Consider the following 22,427-nt stretch of genomic DNA (forward strand, 5'->3'; position numbering starts at 1 on the left):
TACAAGTATTTTGGTTCCTCACCTTTTTTGTTGTTGTTAATCCTCACTCGAGGATGTTTTTTTATTGGTGTGTGTGTGTGTGTGTGTGTGTGAGAGAGAGAGAGAGAGAGAGAGAGAGAAAGAGAGGGGGGGGAGAGAGAGAGAGAGGGAGGGAGGGAGGGAGGGAGGGAGAGAGAGAGATTGGTCAGTTGCCTCTAATACACACCCGCACCAGGGATCCAACCTGCAACCTTGGTTTGTGCCCTGACTGGGGATTGAACCCACAACCTTTTGGTGTATGGGATGATGTTCTAAGCAACTGAGCCTCCTGGCCAGGGTTGTTCTTAAACTTTTTTAAATGTCATTTGTTGACAAGTATGGCAATTTTGTGTATCATTTCATGATTATATTTTGGACATATGCAGAGAGCCTAGAATAACCCTGAGAAACATCAATTTAAGACCTACGTAGAGAAGATAAACATTAAATAATGTTACAAATAATTATCTAATTATAGTTATATTAAGATCTACAAAAGGGAAGTACAGGAAGCTTATAAGAGTGTGTTATAGAACCTGAGCTGTTCAGGGTAAAAGTGCTTGTGGAAGACTTTCCTGAGAAAGTGGCCTATAGACTAGAAAGGGGAGGGAGAATGTTTCTGGAACTATTCAGTAGTTTTTAAAAGTAAGCCTTTTTTTTTTTGCCTTTTTTAAAGTTACAAAGCAATATATCTGTTGTGGATAATTTGGTAAAGATGAAAAATTATAAAGAAACAGCAGAAGAGTTAAGTTTTGGCTTCTGGTTTTTTATAAACTAACTACCATTGGTAGCTGTGAAGTCTTGGTTATTACTTTAAATCTTCAGGATCTCCATTTCCTTATCTTAAAAAGTGAAAGGGAGTTGGTGAACTTCAAGATCATTTTCTGCTAAAGAAAGGAAAAAAAGAAAAAAGAAAGCAAGATCCATGACTTTAATGCAGAGTAGTTAGTTGCTGAAATTGCAGGTTTCTTACAGTATAATGCTTTTGGTCCTAATGATATCACAGGATTTCTGACATTTGGTTGAAAGTCACCCTTCCTGCCTTTTCAGTCACTGTAAATAATGAAGGGTGTGGCTTATGTCAATGTTTTCTTATCCTTTTTCGGGTACTAATTTTTTTCCCTTAGTGTTTAGGTAAATTATTCGAAGTTTTATAGCTCTCAATTTTGAAGTTAAGAAATCTAGAGGAGACTTTTATGTATATTGAAATTCGTAGGTAGTTTTCTTATTAGCATTCAATTTTTTTGGTACCTGTAAAGTATTTCAAGAGTATAAGGTCTTGAGTGTCTTAAATTTGTATTTAATTAAAAATATTTTAGATTTCTGGCTAAAAGGGGCTCCTGATAGGAAGTGTCAAAGTAAAGGCTGTTAAATTCTGAAGTTCTTAGAATCTTAAAATGGTCATGAAATAATAATATTTTAACTGCAACTATTTAGAAGTTTCTTAAATATATCCAGTTCAGTAATCTTTCATGCAGTCAAAATGGTGGGGGGAAAAAACTGCATGTTGAATTTATATGTATATTTGAGTAAAGAAAAACAAGTTAATCTTCTGGAATAGTGCTTTAATCATCATCCCTACTTGTTAAATATTTTTCTCTTGTTTCTTCCAATATTAAATTCGAATTATCTCAGACTGGCCTTCTGCTTGGGCCAAGTCTGCCTTTCTGCATCATTCACTTACTACTACTCTTGCAATATCCTATATTACGTAAATACCCAATTCTGGGTTTCAGTTCAGAATCCTTAGAACTGTTACTGTCTCTGATAGTAGCCAATATCACATGTGGCTGGTGAACATTTGAAATGTGGCTAGTCTGAATAACCACCCATCAGATTTTGAAGTTAAAAAAAAATATATATATATATAAAATATCTCTGTGCTTTAAAAATACTATTATATATTGAGATGATACAGTTTTGAATATGTTGGGTTAAATAAATACATTATTAAAATTAATTTCACCTGATTGTTTTTTAAGATTTTTATTTATTTATTTTTAGAGAGAGGGGAAGGGAAGGAGAAAGAAAGGGAGAGAGAAATCAATGTGTGGTTGCCTCTTGGGTGCCCCCCACTGGGGACCTAGCCAGCAACCCAGGCATGTGCCCTAGACTGGGAATCAAACTGAGGACCCTTTGGTTCACAGGCCTGTGTTCAACCCACTGAGCTACACCAGCCCGGGCTGTTTTTGCCTTTTTGATGTAGCTGCTAAAAACTTTAAAATCATGCATTACATTGGATAGTGCTGCCTTTGGACTTTCCTTACCCCTATTCTATTTGCTTATCAAACTGCTTGAATATAGTGTAAATCCTATGTCTTCTAGGAAGTCTTCCACAGTGATCCAAGTCTGAAAATTACCGTATTTTGCTGTGTATAATGCACACTTTTTCTGTCTAAATTTTTGAGGGAAAAATAAGGATGCACATTATACATGGGCATAATAATTACATACCATGAGTATGGTGGTATAATAATCCTGTGTATAATGTGCACAAAAATGTGGGTGTGCATTATACATGGGAGCACATTATACATGGCAGAATATGGTAGCTCTGTTGCATCTTTCATTTGGGCAGTATTTTGGTGTGTCTTGTACCATCTATTAATGTATTAGATTTTTTTACTATAAGGCTTATCAGGTTGTAATCTAATGAGGCTCCAAATAGTTTCCCTAACTGTATATTACCATAGAACCTTGTTCTGTTTCTTCTGTTTACAGAAGTCACACATATTTGTCGGTGAAACTTCAAGCAATACATATATGGAGTAGAAAGTGAAAGTCTTTCTGTAACCCTTCTCCAACCCCCACAGATTATAACATTTAAAAGTGTGGAGATAAGTATAATCTTTCTTTTCTATTGTGTAACCCTTCCCCAACCCCCACAGATTATAACAGAAGTGTAGAGATAAGTATAAGTTTTCTTTTCCATGGTTTTCCTTTCTTCTTTCTTACAACCTCTTGCCCTTTCCAAAAATGGGGCCATACTATGCATCCTTTTCTTTAACTTTGTTTTCACTGAATATACAGGCCAACTTTTTATGTCAATAAATGTCATTTTCCTCATTCTTTTTAGTAGCCAAGTAGTATTCTGTTTTATGAATATGCTTTAATTTTATTTACCAATCCCCTGTTGATGAATATTTAAATCGCTTTTATTTTTTGAATTACAAACAGTACTGTGGTACATATACATATTCTGTGAGACTATTTTTATTTTATAGGATGAATTCTTAATTTTTTTAAAGATTTTCTTTCCTTATTTTTTTAGAGAGAGGGGATGGGAGGAAGAAAAAGAGGGAGAGAAACATCATTGTGTGAGAGATAACATCAATTGGTTGCTTCCCTCACATACCCAAATGTGGACCTGACCTGTGACCCAGGCATGTGCCCTGACTGGGAATTGAATAGTGACCTTTCAGTTCGCAGGCCAGTATTCAGTCCACTGAGCCACACCAGCCAGGGCAGGATGAATTCTTAGACATACATTTACTGTAAGAGAAGCCATGAAGATTTGATATGGTACCAGACTGCTTTGAAAAATCTTTGCAACTATTCACATTCCAAGCAACAGTGTTTTAGTGTGTTCTGTCCCAGCTCACCAACACATAGTAACATCAGTCTGTTCTAATCTTTGCCAGTCTGCCAGCCGAAAAAACAGTTTTATAGTTTTAATCTGTGTTCTTTGATTCTGAGTAAGGTTGAGCAGGGTTTTATATGTTTGTTGGCTCTCTGTATTTCTCTGTTCTTTGCTCATTTTTCTAATTAACTCTTTCTTTGGCATGTTGCATTTTAAAAAATTTGTTTTAATCCTCACCCAAGGACATGTATTTTTCATTGGTTTTTAGAGGTGGGGGGGGGCGGTGACGGAGAGAGACAGACAGACAGACACATTGATGTGAGAAAGAAAGATACATTGATTGGTTTCCTTCTCATATGCGCCCCAACTGGGGATTGAACCCGCAACCATTTGGTCTTCAACCAACCGAGCCACACTGGCTACGGCAGCAAGTTGCATATTTTAAAATTTGTCATTTGTTTTCTATTTTTGTTCATGGTATATGAAAATTTCCTTGCTGTTAAAAGAATATTAAAAAACAAAAAAATTAGAAGTTTCAATTACCTTATACTCTCAATTTGCTTTATAAGCTCTTTTTTAAAAATATATTTTATTGATTATGCTATTACAGTTGTCCCATTTCCCCCCCTTCACTCCACTCCATCCTGCACACCCCCTACCTCCCACATTCCCCCCTTGTAGTTCATGTCCATGGGTCATACATATAAGTTCTTTGGCTTCTACATTTACTACACTATTCTTACCCTCCCCCTGTCTATTTTCTACCTACCATTTATGCTCCTTATTCTCTGTACCTTTCCCCCCTCTCCCCCTCCCACTCTCTGTTGATAACCCTCCCTGTGATCTCCATTTCTGTGGTTCTGTTTCTGTTCTAGGTGTTTGCTTAGTTTGCTTTTGTTTTTGTTTTAGGTGTGGTTGTTAATAACTGGGAGTTTGTTGTTATTTTTACTGTTAAATTTTTTATCCTCTTTTTTTTTTAGATAAATCGCTTTAACATTTCATATAATAAGGGCTTGGAGATGATGAACTCCTTTGACTTGACCTTATCTGGGAAGCACTTTATCTGCCCTTTCATTCTAAATGATAGCTTTGCTGGACAGAATCATCTTGGATGTAGGTCCTTGCCTTTCATGACTTGGAATGTTTCTTTCCAGCCCCTTTTTGCCTGTAAGGTCTCTTGAGAAATCAGATGACAGTCTTATGGGAACTCCTTTGTAGGTAACTGTGTCCTTTTTTCTCCCTGCTTCTAAGATTCTCTCCTTCTGTTTCATCTTGGGTAATGCAATTATGATGTGCCTTGGTGTGTTCCTCCTTGGGTCCAGCTTCTTTGGGACTCTCTGAGCTTCCTGGACTTCCTGGAAGTCTATTTCCTTTGCCAGACTGGGGAAGTTCTCCTTCATTATTTGTTCAGATAAGTTTTCAATTTTTTGTTCTTCCTCTTCTCCTTCTGGTACCCCTATAATTTGGATGTTGGAATGTTTAAAGATGTCCTGGATGTTCCTAAGCCTCTCCTCATTTTTTTGAATTCTTGTTTCTTCATTCTTTTCTGGCTGGATGTTTCTTTCTTCCTTCTAGTCCACAGCATTGATTTGAGTTCCAGTTTCCTTCTCATCGCTATTGGTTCCCTATACACTTTCCTTTGTTTCTCTTGGCATAGCCTTCATTTTTTCATCTAATTTGTGACCAAATTCAACCAGTTCTGTGAGTATCCTGATTACCAGTGTTTTGAACTGTGCATCTGATAGGTTGGCTATCTCTTTGTCACTTAGTTGTATTTTTTCTGGAGCTTTGATCTGTTCTTTCATTTGGGCCATTTTTTTTGTTTTGGTGCACCTGTTACATAAAGGGGCGGGGCCTTAGGTGTCCACCAGAGCTGGGTAACGCTGGTGGTTGCGCTGTGATGCTGTATGTGGGGGAGGGGTCCGATAGGGAGCAATGGTGCTTGCTCCACTCTCTTCCAGTTTTCAGTCACTCCCTCTACTACCCACAATCAAATTGGGCCCTTCTGGTGCTGCTTCCCAAGTGGGTAGGTTTATGTACATTCTAGGAGAGCTGACGAACTCTCCTGTGAGGCTGGAGTTTCTCCTGCTGCCTCAACCCCCACGGGTGTTTTCAATCAGTTGTTTGAGGCTTTATTTCCCCACACTGGAGCCCTGGGTTGCGCAGTCTGTCACCTGGTCCACCAGCTGCTGCCTCCCTGGGCAGCTGCAACTTTGCACCCACTCCCCGCCCCCCCAAGTCCACAATCTGCCACCTGGCCGGGTCTGCCAGGCACCACCTTGCTGGGAGTTCTCTCTGCCCAGCTGCCCCTCTCGCCCCTCCTACCTGTCTGGATGAATGTTTCTTCTTTATCTCCTTGATTGTCGGACTTCCATACAGTTCGATTTTCTGTCAGTTCTGGTTGTTTTTTGTTTTTAAATTGTTGTTAGTCCTTCTTTTGGTTGTCTGAGGAGGTACAGTGTGTCTACCTATGCCTCCATCTTGGCTGGAAGTCTTTATAAGCTCTTTGATGGCTGAATTTTGCCTTAAAATATTTTGTCAGCTAATTCAGTGCTTTGTAAAGAGTATCATCAGATATCTGTATGTGTTGGTGGTGAAGGGGTATAGAATACATTCCCCTGTGGCATAAAAATTATTTTCAACTGAAGGTAATTGAGAATAGACTTTTTTCCCCCTGGACTAACATATCTGCCTAAAAGCAGTGCCTCTCAGAATCAGTTGTCATAAATTTGCTCCCCAGAGTTTTGAGACCAGGGAAATTCAACTCTCATTAGTAGAGTGAAGAGAGGAAAAGTGGGTGCCACATCTAAATTAGCATTGTCACAAAAGGATCATATTTTCCATCTATTCACTTAGGGATCCATTTATCTTTCCTAAAAGGTGCTTTCCTAAAACTGCCCTTCTTTCCCTCCCTTTCTCCGTTAAAATGGTATATAAGTCCCAAATTCTAACTGCCTTCTTGAGTCACATTTTTCTGTAAACTCTGTGTTTTCTCTTGCTAGTCTATCTTTTGTCAGTTTAATTTTCAGGCCCCCCAGATTAAGAATCTAAGAGGGTAGGGGAGAAGTTTTGCCTCCCTGACAATAGCTAGATTGTTTGTTTCTGGCTGTTAGGATAAGGGATAACAAACAAGTGAAGTTTCCCTGTCTAAAAACAAATTTAAGTATTGTATTTTAAATATGAAGGGCATAAGTCAAATTTCTTTAAGCTACATTTTTCAAAATGTGTTTCTCAAAATTTGAACTTTGTTAAATGAAGTACTATATTTTTTGGACTATAAGACGCACATAGGTTTTAGAGGAGGAAAATAGGGGAAAAAACCCGCTCCACCGCCAGCCCCCACTCCTGCAAGCCAGGTAAGCTACATTCGGACTATAAGACATACCCCCACTTTCCTCCCAAATTTTGCTGAAGAAAAGTGCATCTTACAGTCCAAAAAATGCGGTAAAATATACTATTAGAGAGACACCCCCTTCTCTCTGAATATATTCCTATACTTATGCTATTTTGTTCAGTGGCATAATTATTCTGATTGTATTGACTAAGCCTTTATTCTTCCTAAAGTTACTCGTTGTTTCTGTTCTTTCCATCTTATTAATTTGCATAAAAGATAGTTTGTGGTTTGTGACAGACTGAGAAGAAACAACAGAAAAGAGTTAGTAAACTCTTTATACAAAGAAGGTGCTGATACCTTTAAAGGACAAAGGAATGTTTATATAATTACTGTGATTTCTCTTACCTGGATTTCAAATAACTTAAAAGGTTGATTAAACCTTGAATTCTTTATATGTTGAGTTATACATTTATATATTTATTGTATTTTGTACTTTTTATTAGTTATTGTTTATTAGGTTTGTGACCTTTCACCAAAGTAATTAATCTTTCTAAGACTTATTTCCTCATACATTCAATGAGGATAGTAATAGTCTTCTCTCATAGGGTTACTGTAAAGACTAAATGAATGAGTGCAGTTGAGCACTGAACACTGTCTTTGCCATATAGGAATGCTTAAGGGTTAACAAAGGTGAATATTTGTGTGAGAGAAGTTGAGGTCACTTTTATCTTCAAAAGTATATTTGAATGGTTGCATAAATAGGGTCCTTGAAAAGTAGGTCTAATCCCTATATCTTCTGAAAGTGTTATTTTTGTTCATATTAACATTTGAATTTGCAAAGTACTTCTGTATTCCAGTAGTACTGGAAAATTGACATAGAAGTTTTTGTTGCTTTCCTTCCTTTGTATTTGTACCTCAAGAATCTAAGGCTAAATCCACCAAGGTCAAACAAGTTAAGAGCAAAAAGTCAGTAGAATCAGACTTTTCCTAGTTATCTGAGAATGGGGCTAGGACCTCAGTTAAGTATAAAGTGAAGTCAAGACTTCATATTCTAAAGAAAGCCCAAACACTTAGTGGGCCAAGTCTTCCCCAGGGCTTATTAAGATGTGACAGAAACCATCCAGAAGATGGAGAGGAGGGAAATTGTGCACAGTGCCACCACTTTGTCTTTGATGAGCACTGTAGTTCTTGCTCCCTTCTTCCCTTGGAGTGGCCTTTCCGTAGAAGCTTAGTGTGGGGAGGTCAAGAGAATCAGTCCTGAAAGTTAGGACTACTAGCAAAAAAATGCAGTGGAACATTTCAACCTAGATGATGGTCATTATGCAGCTGATCAGTTTATCTGTGCTTATCTGAGCAAGGGAGAAAGAAAATTGGAGAGAAATCTCAATATGGACAGAGGGGGCGGCAGTGGAACCACTTGTATTTGTTTTGAATTTCTGTTCAGATGGGTAATGCAGAAGGGTAACCAGGTTTTAGCCCTCTTGACAGGGTTGGCTCTGCTGGAGAAGGAAGCAAAAGTAGTTAGTGAGAAGCAGTTGAGCTGGAGCAGATCTTTAAGCAGGGAAATGTGTTTCTCACCCCTGGAAAAAAGCCATCATTTGGCTACCTGTGTGTGATACAGATAGTATAGTCAGTATTAGAGAAGTGGAGACAACCACAGAGGACTACAAAAGTGCTCAGATGCTGAGACATTTTATTCTCACTCCCCTCCCAGTCAGACCACTCCTTTCTTGGATGATGGGCCAAGCTTGAGGTTTGAGAGGAAGGGAATGATTGTAAGATTAAAGATTAAACTTTTATATAGTAGTAAGTTGGACTGAACTAATAACTAAAAGCTACTGGAAAGCCATAGGAATTGTTCTAGATGTCATTTAGAGGTAGAAAAGGGAAATTGGACCAACCATAGTTGTGGGTATAAACTGGAGAAAAATAACCTTTTTCATGTTTTACCAATTTTAGACATTTATTAAAGTTACATAAATACCAGCTTAAGTTCCTGCTAAAACCTCTGACACCAGACCTCATTCTTCTCTCTATATAAAATTATTAGAATATTATATAGTTCTTACTATGTGTTGTTGATAGGTTCTGCAATTTTAAGCAAAATGACATATAACCATTTACCATGGGCTAAATGATATAAACAAGAGTTGTTTTCCCCCCTTTTAATTGAATTTATGGGGGTGGCACTGGTTAACAAAATTAATACAGGTTTCTTATGACATCTCATCAACTTTATAATGATAGTACCTTGAATGAAATGACATTATTTGAAGGACTTGCTGCTGTACAGGATCACTTGATCTTAATAGTTCTGTCTCCAAATGTATTATAATTCTGCTTCATATAATTTTAGCACTAGGCATATTTTATTTAATTCTAACTTCCAAATTTATAAGCTGATAACCTTTTTGTTTGGACATTAAGGAAAATATCATATTTCTTAATTGTTTTAAAAAATATTCTATATATTTTTAGAGAGGGGAAGGAAGAGAAAAAAGAGAGGGAGAGAAATGTGAATGTGAGAGAGAAGCTCTGATTGGTTGCCTCTCATATAGGCTGCAACCAGGGACCAAACCACAACCCAGGCATGTGCACTGACTAGGAATCAAACTGGTGACCTTTTGCTCTGTGGCACAACACCCAACCAACTGAGCCACACCGGTCAGGGCTTATTCCTTAATTTTGATGGTGTTGTTGGGGTTTATCAAACTTTGGAAATATTAAATAAAATAAAAAGCACTCAGTAAAAGGTATTAGCTATATTTTATTAGTATAGGAGATTTTGAATTTATGAAGTTTTCATTTTTAGCCATTATTCACATAAAAAAAGGTAAGTTGGTTTTAAATAATCTAGAGCAGTAAAATACAAGATTGAGGTGAATCGAAGTGATTATATTTTGCCTAACATGTTTTCCTTAGTATTATTATGTGCCTGGCTCTATTTTAAGCACTTTACACATATTAATCCATTTACTCCTTACAAATATTCTGTAAGGTATTTGATAGATATTATCAGTTCCCTTTACACATGAGGAAAATGAGGCTGTAAAGGTTAAATAACTTGTGAAGGGTTAAATAACTTGTCAAGGGTTGTACGTAAGTGGCAGAGCTGGGATTCAAACCCAGGTAGTCTGACTTTACAGTCCATGTTTTTAACCACAGAATTATATTTATTCTCAAATGGAGTAGGGTTATTTTAAGATGAGGTTGTGTACCACACACACGCATGCACACATTTTACTTTATTTTGTCTGCTTTTATTCCATGTTCTGCACATACAGTAGATGAGTTTGCCTGTGTTTGCTACTTGAGGTACCTCCTAAAACATTATCTCCATTCAAGGTCTGGGTATATGTTTGATGGGTTAAATTTGATTGACTTTTAAGAATTAACTTTTTTTTTAAAGATTTTATTCATTTTTTAGGGAAAGAGGGAGGAAGGGAGAGAAACATCAATGTGAGAGAGAAGCATCTATTGTTAGCTTCTCACGTACCCCCAACTGGGGACCTGGGCTGGAACCCAGGCTTGTGCCCTGACCGGGAATCAAACCGGCGACCTTTTGGTTCGCAGGCCATTGCCTAGTCCACTGAGCCACACCAGCTAGGGCAAGAATTAACTTCTATTTTTAATATTTAAAATTTGTTAGAAACTTTTCATAGGTAACTTTAGATTGATACTCTCTGACTTGCCTAATGTTTCCTTTGCATTATGGAAAAAATATTAAAAATGTCAGTGGAGTACAGTTGCATTTTAAACGTTTATTAATAACCCTATATAAGTATTTTTAAAATCAGTGCTTGGTTATATATCTCATTTGTGATACATGTGAGATTAATTGTTGATGATGAACACACAGACAAGCCGTACAGCTTTACCATGGCTATTATTATTAAAGTTGTTGAAATTGGGTAGATATTTGCATAACATAATTATGTTATTTGTATTGGTTCTTAAAATACATTTAAAATCTACCCTGTGAGAGAACAGGAAGAAAAAAGATATAAAGTACTGCTCTATTGATTGAAAATAAAAGTGAATAAATCTATCTATGGGGCAGTTTTTGGAACCAAACAGGTTGAGAAGTGAAACTGATTTTTACTCATCAATGATGCCGAGGCAGTCTTCTGGAATATTATTAAATTATGTTGTTCCATAAAAATTATTTGAACATAATTTGTTATGTCATGTAGATATTAAAAATAATCTTTTTCTGCCCTGGCTCGTGTGGCTCAGTAGATTGAGTGCTGGCTTGTGAACTAAAGGGTCACCAGTTTGATTCCCAGTCTAGGGCACATATCTTGGGTTGCAGGCCAGGTCCCCAGTAGGGGGCATGCAAGAGGCAACCCACACACTGGTGTTTCTCTCCCTCTCTTTCTCCCTTCCCCTCTCTAAAAGTAAATAAATAAAATCTTTACAAAAAATAAATAAAAATAATCTCTTTGCAGGTTTCTCTTCAAAATAAAACAAAAGCCTTTTTTACCTCCTGATTATAAAAGTTAATGCTTACTTTTAAAACACAGAAAAACCCTAAGAAAAATAGTAAAAATCCCTCACATTCATTCTATGCAAAGATAACAGCTATAAAATTTTTGGTATACACAGTGTAAGTTTTAAAAAAATTTTACTACTTAATGTTTCTATCCTAATTTAAGAATTTGAGGAAATCAGGTGTATTAAACTGACATTCTGTTCATGCATTAAACCTGAAAGCCTGAACCTAAAATTTAAGAACTTAGAATTAAGGGAACAAGGAGGGGAGTTATCTAAATAGAAATAGAAACAATGAACTCACAAGTATAGGTAGTGTGCTACAATGAGGGGCAAGGTTTGTGCTAATACCACAAGGGTCTTTGGCCCAATGAGTGGAGTTTGGTAGTAATCCTTGCTATAAGTGACAAAATAAAAATAAAAATAAGTGAATAGAAATAGAAAGTTTTTGAAATTTGGTTAGTTATGTGATCATCCTTTTATTCCTGTGTATTCTTCCTCTCTTTTTCATCTATGAATCTTTTAAGCTTTAAAAAAAGTTAAGTTGAAGATGTTTCAAATTTATGTGTTTTTCTGTAATAACAGACAAAAATAGAATTAGATGTGGGGAGGTAGAACCTAAACTTAGAGAGGTCGAAAACCATATGGAAATAGAAAATTCAAAACCTCTAGCAGAATGAAGCTAGAAAGAATGGAATGTAAACACTGAAACTATACATCTGCTAGGCAGCTGTGCATTCTTTATTCATAGGTTTTGTTGCCGAAATAGCAAAAGAAACTTTGAAAGGAAACATAAATAGACTGAGCATGTATTCTTATCACTAACTGTGATATGCACATCTTTAGTTATCCAATATGTGTAATGAATTATTCTTATTTTAGGAGTTATAAAATTTATTTTCTAAAAATAATATACCACTTTTGGTAGTTAAATTTAGGTTTCCTGTTTTTATCTTTAGTGCTGAATCGACATTTTATTGAATTTCAAATTGGGATTTTCAGTGATACTGAAAGAATGTGATGTTACAATTTGTTGTTACTTTCCTTTTTGTTGATATTCCAGGATATGTGGCACTTTAATCTTTGCCCTTCAAAAATCAAGTGTTCTGAATTTTTTCAAACAGAATATTTAAAATTTAAAATGACCAGGCATTTAAAACTATCCAGGCATAGTCCTAGGATGCTTTGTAATTACTAACATTCGTACTGTACAACTCTGTAGTTTACAAAGCACTTTTATATCCATTATCTCCTGTGATTTTTGTCTCCCTAGCATTTTTCTATCTCTTAAGTTGAAAATTAAGACAGAGCGTTGTCAATTCAGTCAATGATTTTAGAACACTCTTCAGTTTTTTCTTTTGATAAAGGTGATACCTATTCATCATTTCGAAAACATGGAAAAGTAGAACAAAAGGAAAAACATCTCCATCTCATAACAACCATTGCTAATGTTTAGTATAATTCTTTTCAGTCTTCTTTTTCTGTTTATACTTTTGCGTAGTTTCCCCAAGGATATGCAATATTTACGTTCTTTGAAAATTTACATCTTAAGCATTTTTGATAAAAAATTGTTCTTAACCATTGTTTGACAATTTCAGTAATTTTTTTTATTTGAGGTAAAATATTTTATCTTAGGATCATTGTTTTATATACGTCTGTGCAGAAAGTATCCAGCCATATAATATGAAAAATAGAGACATTTATTGAAGAAGATACAAAAAACATTGTCATAGGACAATGATGCCTCAGTCCCCTTCAAAGTAGGCACCTTGGAACCTCACACAGGTTTCCCAGTTGCCATCAGCTGCTCCATAGTATTTTCTTGAAGGTCTGAAATTTCTTCCCTTTCAAAGGTGATTTTAGTTTTGGGAAAAGCTAGATGTTGCAGGGCACCAAATCTGGGGTCTAGGGAGTCTGATTCACCTGGGTAATTTGATGTTTTGCCAAAAATCTCTGCAGGATATGTGATACATGAGTGGATGTGTTGTCATGATGAAGCTGCCAATCACCAGTTGCCCATAGTTGCAGCCTTCTGAATCATGCCAATAGTTTCCGCAGAAGAATGTTCAAGCTTAACACAAAATTTGACACAGTTTGTTAGTTCTTGCTCAGTATTTTGAATGGGAGGGCCACACAGTACACATGCTCACTCAACAGTGTCTACTGTCCCTGCTGACTAGTACAGTGCAGTCATCATTGTCCACATACATGCATTCCAGTCTATTCTCCTTAGCTTCCAGGTTACACCGATGTTACGCAAACTGTTGTCATTATATTAACTGGTTGGACTTTTACTGGACAGACTGTCTACCACTTTCTCTCTCTCTCCATCCATCCATCCATCTACACATCTACACACATACACACATGTTAAGAGCATGGACTCTGCTTGCCTTTAAATCCCAATTCTGCCTCTTCTTAGCTGTGCGGCTAGCATTTTAGTAATTGATATCTCTGTGTTTGCTCATCTCTAAAATGGGAATAATGGTCCCTGTCTTCCTATTGAGAAGTTGTATGTACATCTATCTTAGAACCATATCTGACACAACGCACTGTGTAAGTTACCTAAATTTTTTGATTGGGGACTGTAATCACACTATAGACAAAGAAATAGTAAGGATATAGAAAGTTGAACAACACAATGAAAAACTTAACCTAATTAATATAATGTATATAGAAAAACTTAATCTAATTAATATCAATAAATATATGCAGAATAACATACACCTAGTAAGGATAGACATAATAACCCATTTGCTGGGTCATAAAACAAGCCTCAACAAATATTAAAGGATTGAAATTAGTCACCATGTCCTGTGACCATAATGGAATTAAGTTAGAAATCAATGACAAATGAGAAAACTCTTTGAAATTAAGCAGTGGACTTCTTTTTATTTTATTATTTTTTTAGAATTATTTTATTGTTCAATTACAGTTGTCTGCATTTTCCCCCCATCACTCCCACCCACCCCAGCCAAACCCACCTCCCTCCCTTGCTTCCACACTCACCCTTGGTTTTGTCTATGTGTCCTTCATAGTAGTTCCTAAAAACGCTTCCCCTCATTGTCCCCTCCTCACTTCCCTCTGATTATTATTAGTTTGTTCTTAATTTCAATGTCTCTGGTTATATTTTGTTTGCTTTTTTCTTTTGTTAATTATGTTCCAGTTAAAGGTGAGATCATATGGTATTTGTCCCTCACCGCCTGGCTTATTTTACTTAGCATAATGCTCTCCAGTTCCATCCATGCTGTTGCAAAGGGTAGGAGTTCCTTCTTTCTTTCTGCTGTGTAGTATTCAATTGTGTAAAAAGCAGTGTACTTCTAAATAACCCATGGGTCAAATAAAAAGTTACAAAGGAATTAGAAATTATTTTGGATTCAATAATAATGAAAATATATGTCATGTTAAAATTTGGGATACAGTTAATTCAATAACTAGAAGTGTTGCAGTTTTAAAAATATATATTAGAAAAGTAGAAAGGGCAAAAATCAGCAAGTTAAATGTCCGTCATAAGAAATTAAAGTGATTGGGATTTCCTTTATCTCAATTTTGATTGGTTGGAGTGTGGGGAAATTTTAATTTTTTTTTAAAAAGATTTTATTTATTTATTTTTAGAGAGAAGGGAAGGGAGGGAGATAGTGAGGGAGAGAAACATCAGTGTGAGAAATAAACATTGATTGGTTCCCTCTTGTAGGTGCCCCAACCGGGGACTGAACCCGTAGCCCAGGCATGTGTTCTGACCGGGAATTGTGCTGCCTATTGTTACCTTTGCAGGATGATGCTCAACCAAAGCATACTGGTCAGCGTGGGAAATTTTAGTTTTATGTTTTTACATAAACTTTCTTTTTTTTAATAGGAGGAAAGGCATTGATGATGCAGATAGGTTTACTTTGTATTATTAGTATGTTTGAACTCCCTTTTCCCCTTGATTACTAGTTTACTTGATTTCTAGAAGGTGTTATTTCAGTACCCTTTATGAAAACCTCCCATTTTTTTGCCCTTCGATAGAACCCTTAACTTTTCTAAGTAGGAAGAAACACGCTTTCTGCGTGATCAGTTTTAGTTTCAGTAATAATTTCAAAGTCCGTAAGGCTTGGAAAGTATAATTCAAGTTGATAAGTTTGTAATGACCACCTGTTATAGACCAGAGTCTGCTCAGAATTGGCTATATAATAATGAAAAAATAGCCCTGAGCTCTTTTATGGTGCTTGTACTCTAATGAGGGAAACCAGCATTAAAAAAACCCAAACCCTCCCCGTTATATGATTACAATGTTATATTGGTGTTAAGAAAGAAAAGTTTGGAGGACTAGGAGAGTGGATCAAAAGACCTAAGCTTACAGCACCCATTTATGATAAAAACACTCAGCAAAGTGGGAATAGAGGGAGCATTCCTCAACATAATAAAGGCCATATATGAGAGACCTACAGCCAACATCATACTCAATGGTCAGAAACTTAGAGCTTTCCCACTAAGATCAGGAACAAGACATGAATGCCCTTTCTCACCACTCCTATTCAACATAGTATTGGAAGTCCTAGCCACAGCAATCAGACAAGAAAAAGCAATAAAAGGCATCCAAATTGGAAAGGAGGAAATGAAGCTGTCATTGTTTGCAGATGACATGATAGTGTACATGGAAAGTTTATAGACTCCACCAAAAAACTACTCGACCTAATAAATGAATTTGGCAAAATAGTCGGATACAAAGTCAATACTCAGATATCAAAGGCATTCCTGTATACCAACAATGAAAAAGCAGAAACAGAAATCAGAACAAAAATCCCATTAGAATAGCAAGGAAAAAAATTAAGTACCTAGGAATCAACCTAACCAAGGAGGTAAAAGACCTGTACTCAGAAAACTACACAACACTGAAGAAAGAAATTAAGGAAGACACAAACAAATGGAAGCATGTACCATGCTCATGGATTGGAAGAATTAACATCATCAAAATGTCCATACTACCCAAAGCGATTTATAGATTCAATGCAATCCTTATTGAAGTACCCATGACATATTTCATATATATAGAACAAACATTGCAGAAATTCATATGGAACCATAAACGACCCCGAATAGCTGCAGCAATTTTGAGAAAGAAGAACAAAGTAGGAGGGATCACAATACCTGATAATCAAATTGAATTACAAGGCCACTGTAATCAAAACAGCCTGGTACTGGCATAAAAACAGGCACATAGACCAATGGAACAGAACAGAGAGCCCAGAAATAAACCCAAGTCTTTACGGTCAATTAATATTTGACAAGGAGGCAGGAGAATAAAATGGAGCAAAAATAGCCTCTTCAACAAATGGTGTTGGGAGATCTGGACAGCTACATGCAAAAAAATGAAACTCAATCACCAACTTACACCACACACAAAAATAAATTCAAGGTGGATAAAAGACTTAAGTATAAGTCGTAACACCATAAAAGTCCTAGAGGAAAACATTGGCAAGAAAATCTCAGACATTCCACGCAGCAATATCCTCACAGACACATCCCCTAAAGCAGGGGACGTAAAGGAAAGAATAAACAAATCAAAATAGAGGGGACCTCATCAAAATAGAAAGCTTCTGCATGGCTAAAGAAAACAGCATTAAAAGGTAAAGAAAACCAACAGTATGGGAAAACATATTTGCCAATGATACCTCAGACAAGAGCCCAATCTCCAAAATACATAAAGAACTAACATGACTCCACTCTAGGAAGACAAACAACACAATTAAAAAATGGGCAAAGGACTTGAACAGACACTTCTCCAAGGAAGACATACAGAGGGCCCAGAGACATATGAAAAGATGCTCAGCATCACTAGCCATCAGAGATGCAAATTAAAACCACAATGAGGTACCATCTTACACCAGAGTGGCCAACATAAATAAATCAACAAACAAATGTTGGAGAGGATGCGGAGAAAAGGGAACCTTAGTGCACTGTTGGTGGGAATGCAGACTGGTGAGGCCACTGTGGAAAACAGTATGGACTTTCTCAGAAAACAAAAAATGGAACTGCCCTTTGACCTAGCAATTCCACTGCTGGAATTATACCTTAAGAACCCAGAAACACCAATTCAAAGGAACCTGTGCACCCCAATGTTCATAGGAGAACCATTTACAATAGCCAAGTGCTGGAAGAAACCAAAGTGTCCACCGGTAAATGAGTAGACTAAAAATCTTGGTACATTATGCAATGGAATACTATGCAGCAGAAAGAAAGAAGGAGCTCCTACCCTTCATAACAGCATGGATGGAACTGGAGAGCATTATGCTAAGTGAAATAAGCCAGGTGGTGAGGGACAAATACCGTATGATCTCACCTTTAACTGGAACCTAATCAACAAAAGAAAAAAGAAAAGAAAATATAACCAGAGACATTGAAGTTAAGAACAATGTAACAATAGCCAGAGGAGGTTGGGGAGGGGATAGTGTGGAGAGGGGTTTTCAGGAACTACTATAAAGGACACATGAACAAAATCAAGGGAGAGGAGGGAGGCGGGTTTGGCTGGGGTGGGGTGGAGGGGTGGGGAGAAAATGCAGACAACTGTAATTGAACAACAATAAAAATTAAAAAGAAAAAGTACGAATTGGTGGTTACAGAATAATCCCAAGTATGTAAAATACAACATAGGAAATATAGTCAATAATGTATTAACTATGTACGATGTTAGGTGGGTACTTGAAATTTCATGGTGACCACTTTGTAAAGTATATGATGTCTAACCACTAGGCTGTTCACCTGAAACTAATATAAAATAATATTAAGTATAAACTGTAATTGATAAATAAAATTTTCAAAAGTAAAAATAATAAAAAATGTATAGTCATATCCTGCAAAAAAAAGTAGACCTGAGCTTATTTAATTTAGGTTGAGAATGTAGTGAGGTATGCCAATAATTGATTAGAATAAAGTGGGGAAATAGATCTGTGATGAATCTTAGAAAGTATACTTGTATTTTAAAAAGATGAGGGAATAAATCTTAAGATGTATTATTTTGACTGCTTAAATAATCCACAGGTCTGAGTAATTATCCTTAGTCTAGTACTAAGTAGTTGAATAGTGTTACTCAGGACATGCTTTAGGTCTCTCTCAGTTCTTGGTTCTATAGAATAAAAGTCCTCATGGCTAGCCTAGATAAGGGTAAGTTTCTAGTTCCAAAGTGCTAATGCCATTGAAACTTTTATTAGGACTTTAAAGAGTATTTTCCTCTGGTTGTGTAAACCATATATATTATTTTTAGAAAAATTTGGAGACTCTACAAGAGAAAGACACTCTTCCCCAAATTCCATTTGTTCAAGAGACGTCAATTTTATTATGAATAGTGAATATATCAGAGAGTTTGACCTTCCCACGGTTCTGGGAGGTGTTAACAAGACATTACTAATCATGGTAGGCTAAAGTATGCTTCATTAATAAAAAAAGTTTACAAATTTCAGTGGCTTGACAAAGTGAAAAGTTCCTTACTTCATGTCCAGTTTGGATCAAGTAGACAGGTCACATTACACCTGTCAGAGGGTCTACGATCTTGTAGCTCTACCTCTGGAACACAAGACTTTCTTGGTTTCTGTAGAAGGGAAGACAACATTGAAGGGTCTTTTAACCAGCAATTATGTAACTTTCACCAGTATGTTACTGGAAGCAGAGATCTGGCCGTGAATGAACATTAAAAAGTCTTTACAACAGTGACCTTGCTTTTCCTGGCCATTGGTGAGTAGAGTGAGATTGGGCCCCCATTCCACTTGTTTTACCTAGGAATTTGTTTTTGGGTCACTCACTGGAGGATCGGAGTTAGCATTGGAATGCTCAGCCCATTAGACTCTGAGGCTTTGCTCCTAGTCAAGAGTGGTGGGATTCACATTGCTAGGTAATCAGAAGTTGATCTTTAGAGAGAAAAGTGAATCAGATACATTACAGAAATGAGGTATTGGGTAGCTTTGAGGAGGAGAAAAAGAACTCTATTGCTAGTGTTTACTGGCTTTCCATTTCTTAGTTCTAGATTTTTAATGAAGACTGTCTGTAGTTGCTGCACATATGTAGGTTTCTTGAGAATATTTGTTTTCCCAACATTGCGTATTCAAAAAGGTGAGCATGTTTTCTGCCACAAAGAAAATAAGATTTTTAGAAAGCAAAAATCAAGTTGGTTATATTTATATTTTCTGACCAGAGTGCAATAGAAACTAAGAGCAATAGGATGCCTCTGCCTCCACCCCAAACACAAACTTATAGAACAAACAAAAATACAAACCCAAAACAAAAATACTGATGGTCTTTGGGGGAGGAGAGGAGACTGGCCTTTTAAATGGCTTAGAAAGACAATATAACTGAAGTCACACAGTTTAGAAGTTAATTATGGTGAGAACACTACATATTAATGTAGCCAATGTGTAACTTTGTGAGAAATTCAAAGCAATTACATATTAGTAAACAAGAAACATTAAAGCAGAATGAACAAGGTATTCAATTCAAACTGACTAAAAGCAATGAAATTAACCCAAATGAAGTAGAATGAAAAAAATAATATAAAATCACACATTAATGAATAACAAAACAACTCTTCAGTAAGTTCAAAAGCTGGCAGACTCTGGGCAAATCTGATTAAGAAGAAAACAAGCTAGAAGTAAACATTAAAAAGGAGCTAGGTACACTGCTATCAATATCAAGATGAAAGCCTTAGGATATTATGTATACCACTCCTAGGAATTGGGTGAAATGGATTATTTCCTAGAAAAATATAAATTGCTGAATTTGTCAGAAGAAATAGGAAAAAAAGCTTGATAATCCAGTAGCTATTGAAGAAATAGAAATATTGTCAAAGCTCTATGTACCTCTTAAAAGGGTCAGATGTTTTTATAGGACTAAAGTAATTGATGGTTCCTGTATTACACATTTCTAGAGGAAAGAAAGAAAATGCAAGAGAGAAGGTGCTCTTCAAAGCTAGCATAATTCTGCTAGAAAAAAGGATAACACAAGAAAACACTAGGCTATTTTCATTTATCACCTAATTGTAAAATCCAAAATAAAATAACAACAAACCAAATCCAACATTATACAAAAACTGTAGGGTAAAGCTAGACCAGGGAGTCAAAGGATGATTTGACCTTAGGAAATCTATTAGTGCCAATTACACTATATTAATAATCAAAAAAGAAAAACAATACGATCATCTCAATTGACAAAGATAATAGGAAAAATTCAGTAACTATTTCTGATAGACTAAGTTTAGGAAAAGAATGAAACTTGCACAACTTGATAAGGGGTCAAACTACCTAAGGCATATTATAGTAAACTCAATTGTTAAGTATTTTCCATGAAAAAAAAAGAACAATACTTGTTCTTAATGCTGTGGAACATTTAACTGGCTGTTCTTGCCAGTGGAATAAGAGAGGCTGAAGAAAAAAAGTGTAAATATTTGAAAGGGAAAGTCAAAATTTATACACTCTGCATATGCTCTTTGTTAGGGCACATAATCTACCTAGAAAAATCAAGAGAATCAATTGACAAACTTGGAAAACTAAAAAACATATTCAGTAAAAAATGGTTATATAAATGGTGAATGAAAATACCAGTAGGTTCCCTATACACCAGCAATAGCCATTCAATTTCAGAAGTATTAAGACTACAGTATGAGAAGTGGCTATTGATCCTGGCCTGCTTGGCCGTTTCCTATCCCAGACATGCTTGAGAGAGCTCCAGAAGAAGCTTCCAGTTTCCTCTGTTTGCCTCAACACAAAAGGCAAATGTTTGAAGGGCTGACACAAGGCTGATTGCTTCACGACAGCCCAAATAGCTGAAACTATTGATACTTCTTCTGATGCCCATCTTACCTTGCTATAAAAATGTTTGCTTTGGACAACATTCCTTGAAAGGAGTGCTCTGGGGAGTTAGAGGCCTAGTCCTTAGTGTCCTGCAAAGAATATACTAAGGAAATTAGAAAGGGATTCCCCTAAAAATAACTTCAAAAAGTGTAATTCATGATTGTAGTAAACAATTCCATTCGGAAAAGCAAATGTTCTTTTCTTCCCTCTTGTCTCTTTTCTCCCTTCTCAATTTACTTCTCATTGGTAATTCTTATTCATAGTGTTACTACATTATGTATCCTTCTAAAATATTCACAAAAATATATTTCTACTTTTTGTGTGTTTTATATTAATGGTATCATGGATTCAAGCTGTACTGCAGCCTGCCTTGTTCACTTAACATTTTCTTTATCTTCTTCATTCCTTTTAACCTCACATTGAACTTTATTCCCCACTAGGCTCTGTATAGTCTCTTTGCAGACCATTTTTTCCCACTGCTCTTCAACCCCTGAAGCCTTTTTATTGTGCCTTTATTTCTGACCATTCTGTTTACCTTCTTAGTCTAAAGTGTTCTTAAGTTTTTTGGACAGTCTGTGTCCCTCTTCTTTTTTTGGAAAGTCTGTGTCCCTCTTCTCAAGACTAATGTTTTTAAATGTATAAAATAAAGTACATTGGATTACAAAGGAAACCAACTATATTGAAATCTGCTATTAAAGTCATTAAATTTTTTTATATATGGCATTATGTATGTTCTTTTATTAACTCATTAAGTAAGCCAGTGGTGGGTTTTAACTGCCCTTTCTTAAAAATAATGATAAGCAAATACAATACTTTGAGTTTCTGCAACAATGTAATTTGATAAAAGTATCCAATTTCTTTTGATTACAAAGTTAGTGCTAGTACTAGGATGGGTTTTCCCTACTCTCATAATTAAATAATTAAGTTTAAATTTGAGTTAGAGGTTAGTGAAACCAGAGATGTAATTTTTTTCCCATCTAAGTTCATGGACCTGAAATTTATGAGAACTGCTGCAACTGAAACTTGATTTACTCTGGAGGACTGATTTTTTTGCGTTCCTCTCACGTGGTTGAATTTTGTCTTCTGACCACTTCTCCTTTGAACCTGGTGATGGGTTATCCTCCTTGCCCCTCTTTGCTACTTTCACAGCACTCTCCCTCCCACATTACTTAACATCAAACAAAAA

General features: G+C 36.1%; 1 protein-coding gene and 1 non-coding gene across 4 annotated transcripts in view; both read left to right on the forward strand.

Moving 5' to 3' along the window:
* BMPR1A (bone morphogenetic protein receptor type 1A) overlaps positions 1-22,427 on the forward strand; it is a 175,402-nt gene that overhangs the window by 10,690 nt on the left and 142,285 nt on the right. The gene's annotated exons all lie outside the window — the stretch shown is intronic.
* LOC112305702 (small nucleolar RNA SNORA62/SNORA6 family) lies at positions 11,668-11,828 on the forward strand. The gene has a single exon (XR_002974857.1). It is a non-coding gene; the product is annotated as a small nucleolar RNA SNORA62/SNORA6 family (small nucleolar RNA).

This window comes from Desmodus rotundus, chromosome 4, assembly GCF_022682495.2.
Source record: "Desmodus rotundus isolate HL8 chromosome 4, HLdesRot8A.1, whole genome shotgun sequence".
In the NCBI taxonomy this organism is placed as follows: Eukaryota; Metazoa; Chordata; class Mammalia; order Chiroptera; family Phyllostomidae; genus Desmodus; species Desmodus rotundus.